At 35.9% G+C, this 13,024-nt stretch overlaps 1 protein-coding gene across 5 annotated transcripts in view; it reads right to left on the reverse strand.

Annotated features, from left to right (window-relative positions):
* The window catches only part of TENM3 (teneurin transmembrane protein 3), a 1,287,844-nt gene that overhangs the window by 701,513 nt on the left and 573,307 nt on the right, over window positions 1-13,024 (reverse strand). For all 5 annotated transcript variants that reach the window (XM_046940097.1, XM_046940098.1, XM_046940100.1 and 2 more), the window contains one exon: window positions 296-379. The gene's annotated coding sequence lies outside the window, so the exon portion shown is untranslated. The remainder of the gene's footprint in view (window positions 1-295; window positions 380-13,024) is intronic.

Here is a 13,024-nt window from a genome sequence, read left to right on the forward strand (position 1 = left end):
CTGGTTCCTGATCTCCATAGTTTCTGCATAAAAAATCTTGCATGTGAATACTAACACTTTCAGATTTAGAAACACTGAAAGACACCAAAAGCCATTACTAGTAAGACAGACAGGTCAAAAATTCCCAAGTACTAAGAAACACTTTCAGTTAGGATGCCAAAAAGAAAACTGTTACCTAAAAAAAAAATCCTTGAAATTCAGTAAAATAATTAAAAATTGTAATGAAACGAGGAGCTTAGATAAATCTTACATGGAAGTATGTTTTTCAAAAATATATTAAAATTGAATTTCATACCAGGTCTTGCTTGGCACAATGGCTTCACAGAGATGCTGTCCAAACAGAATGGTTAAAATGTCTAATCATGGAGAAACGTAGTTCCTGGAAAAGAACAAAAAAAAGAAGTTGTATGTCTCTCTGATTGCCAGCCTCATTGCTTCTGACTCATGTTAACATTCTATGAAATGTTTTTCAGATTGCTTCAAACTGAATACGAAACTGGAAGGAAGATGCTCTCTCTCTGCCTCAGTATCATACCCACACACTACTTCATGGTCGTGCCGTGAGTCAATGCTGTTATTTATCTTATTTCACTTCTTTAAACGTACTGCAGACCATTACTTTAGAAATATATATATATATTTTACTTTGGCTATTGTCTTGTTATCAAGTGTTTGAAAAATGTGTTATTTTCCATAGAGATATGTTTCTCAAATAACATTCCCACTTTTGTTGTTGTTTCGTTTTCTCCCAGAAAATATACAATTTTGAAAACTATCACAGGTCTTTCTGCCTACCTTTAGCAATAGCTCCCATAGCACAATTACTGAGTGTGCTAGGACCTACTGATGTTCCACCACATGCTCAGAGAACAGGAAAGTCTAGCTCCTGATCTCCTGTTACCCTTACCTCACAAGAACTGTGCTAGCTCTTTTTACCCACAGCTCCCATGCCCCCTTAATTCATGGTTCTAGGGCAGAAAATGCAGCACCAGCAGTCATATCCATTCTCATAAGATTTGAGAAGTGAAAGACAAAGCAAGATTATTGAAGAACTGAGGTGAACGTACAAGTGAGATTACTGGATTAGTCTCTCAGACCTGCAAATTCACCAGTCTGCTAACAAGGCCATTAAGAGACTCTTCCCAGAGGACAAATGAATGCCAAAGTCAATCTTAAATTGGTCTTCATTTATATGCAATATGACATAGTAGACGTCATCTGATAGTTCTCCTCCCTGTTCTCCGGAAAACCATCTGTGTGGTGCAAACAGGAGATAATTCATGCTGATTCTGGATGATCCTCAAGGGACATAAAACTGATGGCTCACTAAGAATGTGTGTATTAGTAGTACCTATGACATGATACTTGATTGGTACCAGGGACAAGAAACATACACCAGAACAGCAAAGCAAAGAGCTATTATACCTCCACTGCTCCACGGTGGTTTACTGCTTGGCAGAAATTGGGTAAATTTAGGACTAGGGCTCTGAGATCAGTGCTTACTGTCCAACTGTTGCCATGGAGCTGCTATGCTTCATAAGTTGGTCCAATGGCTATATTGCAAGGCAAAAAGGTAACAGCAGATGTAGAGAATACCACAGTCACTTCCAGCTTGTGAACTTTGTGCTCATGACATACTGAGCAATGCTAATCAAGAGGGAAAAATGGGAAGGCAACACTCTTTGTTCCTGGTAACTCATTCTTTCTAAGTCTGCAAATTTATGGTAGATTTAGAGATTTTATGTGTTGGAGAAATATAGCAATTGCTTACTATGTTTGAGTATTTTGCAAATGAAAATATTTTTTTCTGGGCATAAAATGGATGTTTACATGCATTTTCTGTCATGTCTGTACAGATATGAAGACAAATACTGCTTTTTATAGTTAGACATTTCAGCTTCAAGGTGACATATTCAATATATAGTCATATATATTATTTCAAGTTTTATCTCCTTAAAAAACTTTCCATGAAAAAAATTCTAACTTTATTTATTCTGGTTTTTTTTTAAACTCTTAAATCAATATTTTACCAAGGTATGCAGCTACTTCCAGGACAGTCAACATGGTTTTACCTGAATTCAGGCAGGGTAGGCAATTACTTTCATTACTGCCTTTTTCTGTTATCTTTTTCAAAGACAGAAATTAATTCATCTGTAGGGCTACATGCTCTTTAAAAAAAAATAGTTCTGATCTTTATATAGTAATGTAATTCAAATTAGTACCTAATTCTCTAAAGTCCACAATTTAGGACAGCGCAGAATCAACTGCAGCAACTAATTAAACACTTACTGTAAGGTTAAGTTTTTCATTAAATCAATAGGCCCCTAGTGTCAGTTACAAAGCCCTAATTACTATGCTGTAAATTTAGATTGAATTTGAATTAAGGACTGATTTCAATCTAACCACAGCATGTAAATATTGTAAATTACCAGAATTACAGTTCAATAAAATTGAATGGATTTCACTTTAGATAAACAAAATGCAAATGAGCCAAAAAAACCCCCACAAACTGCAGAAATTTCCCAAACATCTGCACGAGAGTCTTGTATGTGCAGTATATAGCATAGTGCTTCGGGAAAGCAAATGTCAGAACTTCGGAATGCTGCCATGATTTACTCTAAAATGTTTTAAATATTTCATTATCTGTTCCAAAAATGAATAAATTTAATCTCTCCCAAGTGATCAAATAAAATGATGGCTAATGTGCCCACTTACTGTGTTGCTTTAGTTTGATGACTGCATTGTTGTGCTAAAGCACAGTATGAAATCAGGTTATCAGGTTATAACTGGCAGGGATTAAAAAAAACCCAAAAAAACAAAAAACGCAGAGCTAGGAAACACAAAACAACTCGTTTTCAAGGCATGAATCGTGTGCTTTGAAGATTCAAAAAAAAAAAAAAAAAAAGGAAAAATTACAGACAATAGCACTCTAATCAAACAAGTGCAAAACTGAAAATAATTGGAAGTTTGTGGACTTTCATTCAGCTTCAAAAAAGCTGTGTATCCACAGGATATTAATAAAATTGTGCAATATTCTAGGTTACATAGAAAAGGGAAAAGACAGAAAACGCCTGTGTTGATATTCACACATAAAATTATTACAAGCTTTTTACGCACCTGCTTACATTATTTCAATATACAGCACCAAACGTAACGTTTGTATCCTTAACATATCCTTTAAAAGTTAATTGAAAGAACTTCTAATTTTTACATTTTGTTGCTCAAGGGTTCAGCTATCCCAGCAAGGAAGGCAGACAGCAGATTAATAGAAGTTGAGTTATAAATAACAAATATTATACACTTTGTATCGTCATGAAGGCTCAGGAATGAGATAGATCACAGATTTTTTTATTTTTTTTTTATTTTTGTGTGTGTGCTCTATAAGTGAGGAATGTAAAATCAATGCTAGAAAAGAATGAAGGGATAAATAATGCCCATTATTCCCATATTTACGAGAAATAAAATTATCATTCTTTACTATGGTTACGAATTTGCTTCCTTTTTCAGAACACATTTGATGAGGTCTTCTATCTGTTCATGGCTCACAAAGTTAGACTGCTAGCGCAGTTTGCAAGCACACGCTGCGTGTCTGATAATGTATAAGCTGACAGCACCATACTTTCTAAAACATGTATCTCCTGTGAATGTTAAAATTATATCTCCAACTCCACAGAAGTGTTTTAATGACTTCATGTCACCAAGAGATGTAGTAATACTTCAGCTCAGATTCAACAGCTGAGCATGGTAGCCAAAGGTAGTAATTCACTACATTTGCCCTATGTAGACATTTCATATTAGGAAAATCAAACCATTCTCAGAGTGTGCTCATCTTAACCAGCCTAGTGGAATGTTAAATTACTGACTAAAGAAAATGATGTTTCACTGAAGTGTGGAGATCTGCACAAGTGGGATCCATGGGCCAAGCTGCATAAAGCCACAGAGTAGATAAGAAAAAATGATGCATGACACTTTCCAAATTAGAAAATGTGGTATGTTTATACTACTTATGGCCTGTACAGTCTGTTGCTAAATGTAGGAAATGGGTAGAACGGAGATGGAATTGCTTTGTAATTGTCCTTCAAGCGTCACAAGGAGCCCTTTTGGTAACAGCCTTCCACCTTCATGTTGTACACTTAATATAGGTGGGAGAAGATACCCCCTGCTGAGATTCTGCTTCTCTGGGTCCCTGGCTGTAAAGTATGCCATGCTTAATCCTTATGTCAGGGAGAACTATTTATCTTCACAGGACTTTGCTTGACAAGTACTAATGACTGATGAAATAAATGGCTACCTGTTCAGATTCACAGAAGTGAGAGATGGAAAAACCTGGATTTTACTCATTTTCAGTTCTGGAATTTAAGTTATGAAATTGCAGAAAATTCTAAGGCACGGTTGTTTGATGAGAAAATTTGATTCATGTAATTTGTTTTCCATGAAAAATGTATGTTTAAACAGTCTGATCTTGAGAATGCTTAGCTAACAGCTAATGCTATAAGCTCATATGTTATCAACCATCAGAGCTTTCTCCTGTGAAAGGAAAGATTTTAAAAACAGTCTTCTGGGGAAATGGGAGACTCCTTTTAGACAGTAAATTTTAGCTGGAGTTTGGATTCTAATCTTACACAGTTTAAAATTTCATGGCAGTTCAAGAGCAGCTTGTTCACAAGTCTCAGCCTCTTGAAAACCTGCTCTGCCACTCTGCATGGAAAAGAATTCATGATTTTATTCTTGGTTTAAGGAACAGCAAAATTAATTTGAAAATTTTATTTTTGTTATTCTCCCTAAAGTCACAGCTGTTAGGAACCCCAGTGTTCACATTGGTAATGGAAGGCTGGCTTTTCTGCACACAAATTTCAGTTCATGTTTGTCCAAGTGATATGTAGAACAAACAGCAAGTTTGGCAAGCAATGGTTTGTGCTTCTACATGCACAGTCATCAGGTCACAAAGAGCACAGGCAAACATTTGCTCTCCTAAAATTATGCCCATGATAGCAAAACAACTGCTCAATGTAATGTTTGATGTTTGCCTCGCCTTCATATTATGGTATGAGTACCCATGATATACAGGTGTCACAGAGTAGAATTAGTACTGTATAGTGCAAACACCATGAAGAGAAACAGTTCATACTGTAGAGAAGAGAAGCGTGGGATTAAAAAGGGAGAATTGGTAACTGAAAGCATTCCACTATGAGATGGTGGAGGACAGCAATTAAAGCCTTCACTTCTACGAGCTGAAAAACCTGACTTCCTGTTTCCAATGGTACATCATACTAACTCTGTTAGTCTCTTTTGCAGAGGGGGCTGGGGAAAGGGGGAGGGGGGAGGGGTACAGAACTGGACACTATTCCGGCTCCAGCCTCACTAGAAATGAATACAGATGATCATTCCATTTAACCTGTTGGTTATGCTTCTGCTAATTTTAGTACATAGTAAGCCTTCTTTGCTACAAGGGTAATAAAAACAAACCTCCTGTTATCTGAGAAGGTGTGATTAATGGTCATTTATCTAGATGTGGAAAAAATGGACAGGTGACAACAGTTAGACTGAGGCTTGTTTCATTTACCATGCACATGATTTTAGTTAACCGAGAGAATCAAGCTCATAATTTTGTTTAGAGCATGAGTCCAGACATTTTTTTAATATTCAAGAATGGAATACTGAAATATCCATTGCCAACAGCTAGCCCATTTTTACCACTACAAAGTGAATTGATTACATTTTATGAAAAAAGAAAAAAAAAAGAAAAAAAATAGTTCAAAATCAGAATCTTCCATGAAGAGAAAGCATATAAAAAAATAACAATCGTTACTGAAAATACTGAAAGAGCACACTCGTAATGGCTTTGGAAAGCTGTTTGATAATAGAGAAAAAAAGAAAAGCAAACAAGACAAGCACCCAGCAGTCTGAGACAAAGGTAGCAAAAGAAACACTATTTTCTGCAATGTGTTTTATAGTAACTATGAATTTGAATTATAATATACTTTAGGATAGGCATTAATTGAGAATACAGCCAACTGATGCTCTTTTCTGTCAGCTTTGGGTTATCTATGCATTTTAAGATTTAACTTCACTACATGCAAAATCTAGAAAAGAAAAGTGTGCATAAAAATATACAGGGCATTACTTATTTATATGTAAAACCTTTATTCTATTTTGTTATTTTAGATTAAATCTCGTTTCAATTCTATTCTCTCAGGGAAGCACTAACAGTTTGAGCTCAGCGTGAAAGCCATCAAACACTTGAGCTGAAATTTAGATTGGGCAATTTTGCCTGGTGAAGTAGAAAAGGACATGCGGAATGGCAAAGAACAGAACAGCTTATGGAAAGGCAGATGTTTTAATAACTTGTTGTCTAGTGGGAGCCTCAAATATCTAAATTTAAACACTGCAATACAGTAAAGGGCGTTGGTGCTGGGGAGGGTGTATTCCTTTACCACAAGGATCCGTGTAGATGTGCATATCCAATATGTGAAGATTTTAACACAAAATTTAATGCACAATTGAAATCAGAATAAATTGAAAAGTGTTAAAAGAAGTGAACACAGAATGCAAATTTTGGGTCAGGTCTGCATTGTAAAATAGAACAAGTCAAGAGCCCAGACAATTTTCTATCCAGAGTTCAGTTTGGGGCTTGTATCTTTATGTGAGTGGGCCGATTAGGTACTTGAGATTTCTCACCTACTAAGATCTCTTTGTTTCAACATATCAATCTCATGTTAATTGACTCTGTGTTTTAAAGTATACTTATCCTTAATCACATTGCTGGAAGTATGCAATGAATTTACTTGGGAAAATGTCTGAAGAGAACCCAGAAACCTTTTGGGTTAATTACTCTACAGAACAAAAAGAGATCTCAGAGTGTCTGGAAATAGAGAGTTAACTCTAATTTGCTCTAGCTGCATAATTTACAATCTGGCAGAATTAAGATGACAAGGAAAGGAAAATTTTATGAATAAGCCTTCCCATATGTTCATGAACAACTGGGTGCTATCAAAGAACAATGAAGGCCTCGTCACTTGACTTCTGGAGATATGATACCACTATTTATATATTGTCTGGGGACACAAAACTCCTAATTGATGTCACCTTTCACGTTTGCCATCTAAGATTCAGCACATCTGATTTCTACCACTGTGAGATGTTTTATTATGGATAAAAAAAATAAGAAATGCAAGCAATTTAAAAGTATACATTACAGTAAAGGTCTTTTTTACAGTTTATCAGATACATTTATATGTTAAATAAATAGACAAATGGAAATGCTCCTACAGAAATGGAAACAAGAGAAATTGGGATATTTGATGAAAATAAGTGATCTATAGATTACACTAGAATGATTTTAGTCACTGACTGAACTATAGATTCAGTTTGGTAATAGTATTGACTCAACAACAATTAATGGATGGAGGCTACAAAGATCTGCATAAAAAATTAAACAGGACAAACAGTCCTGCTAATTTTTGTCTCCACACACTTTCAATGATGTTTTACATTTTCTATTAGGGAGCGGATTCTCAGCGTTAGTAGGCCTGTTGAAGAAGAAATAAAAACTGACTGTGTACACTTAGTGGGACATAGTGACACAGAGATATCACTTCTGGATGCCCTTATGCTAGACACTACTGTAGGCTAAAGAAAAATTAGCAAGATTTTTTTTTAAAAAACTCCTATTTAGGTCTCTTGTACAGAGCAGACAGAGGCGGTATGTCAGGCAAGGCAGACTTCAAATCTGGCCATTCATGTTCTTAAAATACTATAGTAAAAGACACAGTGTAAGAGCTTACACAGAAATCTAACCAGAAGGGCAAAAATGTGACACTGGACTGGAGCAAAGCAAAATGGGGAAACCCACATGAGCTGAAAACAAGTGCCAGAGGGAACTCAAGATGGGGTCATTCAGGTCTTAGATAATCTGAGTCGATCCTAGATGATTAATCTTGCTCTAGAAGTAAGGAATCTGTATAAATCATGTATTAAGACCAGGCTATTCTCATGCCTTTGTTCAAGAGGACAGAGCAAACATAATGCTCAAAGGTGCTTTCAAATTTTTCTATAAAATCTTTCTGTAAACAGATCAATCACTTTGTGGTCCATTGTCGACAATAGAGAAAGCAGCCCAGAATCTTTGCTTGCTGCTGAGCAGCAAATGAACTGCCACTGGAAAAGAAAAAAATCTGTATCTCAGTGCTTCATTCCTTTTTAAACATTTTTGTTGAATGAGAGTCTTGATGGCAAGATTCCTTTAAATCCTTGTTTTTAGAGAAGCATATAGCATTGCAAATCAATTCATAACAATCTTAAGGAAGGCAATCTCTATCAGGTATTATGCAGTAAGCATAATTAAAAGGAGCTTAGTTAAGCCAGCTCTGAAATAGTTAGGACTGCATTTGGGACCTGCTTGAATAACATCTGCCCCACTTATCCTCCATTTCAATTGAATATTCGCAGTGCAAGTGTTGCCTATATCATCAATGTCAAAAACTAAAAAGTCTTATCTTCAACTTTTATTCCAGTGCTTCAAAAGAGCTTTGAATTTGCATCTTACTCTAGGGAAGATGTAGTTTAAAAACATTTTTGCCCAGCTCGCTCCATTAATTTCTGAAGAAAATGCACCTACTGCTGTGAATATGACAGTTCTCAACCTTGGTGTTTTTACAGGATGTCCCTCCCTAGGGAACGACCAACACCATTCTGACTTACCCTGCTGGAACTGCACCTCCTGCTGGGTAATCAGCTACTGCAGCGCTAAGGGAGAGACCTCAGTATGATTAACTGAATGCCCCTCGTGAATGCTAAGGAAAAGGAGAGCAGCAAGTTTTCTAGGGGGAAAAAGTGCTTTCAGTAATCGCCTTTTTTTCAAGTCGAGCAGCTAATTTACAATTGCATAGAGTTGCTCAATTACCAGCAGCATTTAGTATTTTGTATATCTCAGTAAGCTTTAACTTAAAATAATATTCATCACACCTATCAAATTTATTTTTCTCCCAATGATTTCTGTGAGTTAAGAAAAAAAAAATCATTTTGTAATGATTATCTGACTCAGGTAAAGCTGATATGCTATTATTCTAGGCCAAAGCCACTGACAAGGGCACAAAAAGGATTATTTTTCAGCAGTTTTCAACCCAGCTAAATCAGAAGATAATGCCATCTGTGATGCAGTGATCCTGACCTAAAGCTCTCCTCATTGTTAATGTTTTTCACATCTCAAACATGCTTCAGTGGTGAAAAATATGCTACAGCCATCTTCCAGTATCAAGAAAAAAAATATTTTTTCATACCTCAGACTTCATGTATTTAGTCAATGGATAGTATTCCCAACTGAGTACCCGAGCCTTCTCCCATCCCAAACTGCACTACCACATGGAGAAGAGATACTTCATATATCTCTGCATCCCCACTAAAACAAAATAGTTAACCTCAAAGCCCAAAAACGACACACATCAAAGAAAATTACAGCTACCCTGCCAAACAGCAAAAGAAGCAAAAGTTCATTGCCATCTACAACTGTTCAGATAAAAAGTAGATTCTTTTCATTAGCAACAGAAAAGCATGTGGAGTTTCAATTTCAAATTTAATCTGCAGTTCAATTTATTGTCTGAATTTATATACCATGACATTTAAAGTGAATCATTTTTGGTTTAAGAGATTTTCAGTCATTAGTTAAAAGAAAAACTCATTTTCATTTTAGAAGTGTTAATCAATCATTTAGATACCTTTTGCATTCTATCCATTTTATACTTAAATACATGATTTAGTCATAGAATATCAGTGCTGTGTAGCAGGGACATTCTCCATCCTGTCAGTGGATCTCTTTCAGCCAAAAGCTGTATAATTTTAAATTTTCACATGATTTTTGAATGTGCTATACTATGGTGACTGTCATCAAATCCATCTGACATGCAGTGAGGAACTGAACCTTGTGGTGCCTGAGCTACCGAAGCTTCTGCTTTGAATGTGGGAATGTGGGGAAAATGAGATACATAGCAATGAACTAAAATGTACAAGGTATTCTGAAGTTCAGCTCAGGCCAGAAAGCACTCTTTCATAACTCTGCCAGAATACTTCAACAAAGATATAATGTATGTAAACAGAACTTTTTAGTGTCACAACACTTCAAAATTACTTCCTTAAATGTAGTTATCGTAAACAAGGCTCAAGATCTCACTACAGAAGCTTAACTAAAAGAGCACCTCCCCCACTAGTAGGTTATTTGTGCAAGAACAAATTAGTTTTGAAAATGCCATGAGTTGCTGTTACACCTTTCCTTCTTTGATCAGCCAAAGTTATCCACCTATGAGTATATTCCCTCTCACACAGTGAATCTACATGCCAATGTGCTAAGACTTTTAAAATCATCATCAATCAGGCTGCGATGTAGAGCTGACGGCTGCAGTTCTAATGATAAAGAGAACTAAGTTGTAATGAAAGCTTTTGAAGATCTATTTCAATGTTGGTTCTAGAAGAAACAATGACATTCTGTAACAAGGATACTTAAAGACTTGGTGAGCATTTTATTTCCTCAAGTATTAATATGGTGCTCCAGTCACCCTGTTTTTATTTACTCTATCATTATTTGCACAACACTCCGGCAGGATAGACAGACATTGGGCAGCAATGGTTTTCATAAAACAAATATAGAAAGATTCTACCAAAACTTTACGATAACTGATGTTATAAAAATGATATAGTTCTTAGAATGAAGAACAACAGAAATACCTTCTAAGACGTGCAAAACAAATTACCACAATTGAAACTAATTGAGAAGTCATCCAATAATAAGATTTCCACCAGACTAAAACAGGTGTGTTATAAACAACTTACAACTTCAATGGAGTTTTAAACTGCTATGTCTGTAATACACCAGATCTGTTGGTATTCTTTCCTTGAACTCTGCCATCCATACAACTGTCTTGCTTTGGCCAGTATGCCTCATTCATTCCTTCAGCCATCTCAGATGTTCAGCTCTCTATCAATTCTTCAGTATTCAGTCTAATACGCTTCAGGTAATATAGACACTGAGTAGAAAGTGTCTATAGAAAAAAGGCAGAGATGGAGATATGGCATACCTTTTCCTAGTTCCTGCACAGCTGATGAACCCGCAAGATATAACAGAGTCAGAATTTGATGCTTTGGTGACTCTCCTGGAGCTCAGCAACCCTGCACACCTTGATACACAACAATCCAGCTTGACTTGAAAAAGCTTTTTGTTGTATCTGTATCATTGATACAGGAAAATTTGATAAAGAGAAGTTCACAGTAATGTCTGCTAGTTATTACATGCAAGGGTTTTCGGAAGAGTACCACATACATCACGGTGTAGATTTGCTGAACTGTGATACTGGAAACAAACTTCTTTTCTATAAGAGTAGTGCTAAGCCTAATCTTCTGACAGCAGGTTACATTATGAACTGTTATGTTAATAACTACTATATGAATTATTAAAATAATAACATGAGGTCTAACTGACCCTGGTTGGATGTGGAGGTTGGACTAGGGCCTCCTGAGGTCACCTTCTACTTGAATTATCTTATGATTTTATCGACACTGTAGATTTCATTTCTGAACTAGGCAGAGACCAAAGCAGATCCTCTCTACTTTGTTACTGTTAAACTGAGCATATTTCCTCAAAGTAGTAATTACTTCACTCCTCACATTTTGTGGGTTTACCTTTCCCAAACCTAAAAACTTTCTTTCATTTCTCTTTTGATCTTCCTATCTCTCCTTCCTCTTGCATTGTTGTGTATTTGATGTTTCTTATCTGCCCAATCTAAATCCTTAAATCTTTTCTAGCTGGAAACTTCCTCACACTAAATGATCTCAGTCAATGAAAACTGTGTTACTAAGACCTGAGTCATCATACTGCCCCAGTCACAATTCCTTATTTCTGGCGATCACTATAAATTCTCTACTGGTTTTTAAATTTTTATCTTATTTATGTCTATACAAGCTTTATCATCTAGTGTCCATTTGGGTTTCACTGCTCAGATATAAATTTCTACTGAACTCCCTGTAAGAGACATCCTCACAGAAACAGTCCGTGCAGTTACTGTTGTGCAGTAAATAAGATTGCTGTTCAGAACTCATTCACTACAATGTTCATGGAAAACTACTGGAAGATAATGGGCAAATAGGTAACTGGTCGTGCTCTTTTTGAATAACAAAAATTAAGCTTAACCAATTTTAGCATTAGTTTAAGCTTTCTGGTGCATGGGCTGCTCTCACTCTGATTTTGGAGAAGTCATACCAGAAATAAACCTTGAAACTTGCAGAGATCACTAAACACTGCTGCATTACACAAATTAACAATATTAGCATGATTGGCAAGTTGAGGAAAAGACGTTAAGACAGATGCCAGCTGCATAATCATAGAGCAATTATTAATGCTTGGAGACAATAATTGTATTTGTAGACACGAGTAACTAACAATTATTTTGCAATGGTTATTATAATGAGACAACTAAAAAAATTAATAAAACTGAGCTTTCTCCCAAAAGGATAAATGAAAGTATTGACAAGCTGGCGGAAAGTGAAATAAATATGTTTCTTATTAGTAGGTAAACTTACCCCCACCAAGTGAGTGTATCCTAAAAGACAGTCATATTTCATGATAGCCTTAATAATTCTGGGGGAAAAAAAATAAAAAATCACAACTCATCTATTTGACAATTTCTTTCAATAGAATGTCCAAAAACATCTGGGCCCCACAAATCATGACAGAAATTAAATGATCACTTTCTCTTCCTGCTAGATACATAACATACGCTGCCAGTTGTCAGTCATGTCAGGGTCAGCCAAAAGCCAGCTGACCTACTCTGAGATCTCCATTAATTTTTAAAAAGTGTTTACTGATTGTCATAAAATGGATTTTAAAAAGCATCAGTGAGCAGCTGAGGATAAACACTGGCAATTAAAGTTTTGGACGGAGATGAAAATATTCTGATAAGGTAGGAAATAGTGGCCTCTGTGGTCTTGTATGATTTATGTCATTTGGCCATTAACATGTTTATCCATCTGCGAAGATGGT

The sequence above is a fragment of the Gallus gallus genome, chromosome 4, assembly GCF_016699485.2.
Source record: "Gallus gallus isolate bGalGal1 chromosome 4, bGalGal1.mat.broiler.GRCg7b, whole genome shotgun sequence".
Classification (NCBI taxonomy): domain Eukaryota; kingdom Metazoa; phylum Chordata; class Aves; order Galliformes; family Phasianidae; genus Gallus; species Gallus gallus.